This window comes from Fulmarus glacialis, unplaced genomic scaffold (assembly GCF_000690835.1).
Source record: "Fulmarus glacialis isolate BGI_N327 unplaced genomic scaffold, ASM69083v1 scaffold24454, whole genome shotgun sequence".
NCBI lineage: Eukaryota > Metazoa > Chordata > Aves > Procellariiformes > Procellariidae > Fulmarus > Fulmarus glacialis.
The window spans coordinates 402-964 of NW_009207744.1; positions in this window are offsets into that span (position 1 = coordinate 402).

Here is a 563-nt window from a genome sequence, read left to right on the forward strand (position 1 = left end):
TAATGAGACACAAATAAAAGAGAAAAAAAAAAAAAAAAAAAAAGATCATTTCCATTAACTTTATGCAAAAAGTTTATGGAAATGATCTTTTTTTTTTAATATTTTTTTTCCATTTAAAAATACACATTATTATACTACTTGTCAAAAATACCGTTGTTTAACAAATTTGATTTTTTAACAAGTTTAACAAATTCAGTAAATAATTCAGTAGATAATTTTGGACTCTATTGCATGTTCTTTCTACACTGAGAGCTTTTCTACAAAGAGCTTGACCCAAGGAATTCAACATAAGAAATGCTGAATCCATGGGATTTCACTGCTCATTTTGATGGTGATAACACCCCATTTGGATAATCTCTGAGTGTTCATCCTCTGCTCATTTGTCCCTAGAGAATTACCCACAGTATGAGTTGAGAAATAACTTTTCTGTCTAAAGCAAAGTAAGTCTAACTCAGATTTTTTTAATTATTGGAGTGGGGAGGCCAGCTGAATTTGCTGCTCTGCATGTCCATATCTGCAAAGCAGTCACTTGCTTGAAAAGCAACTTGGAGCTTGACATATGT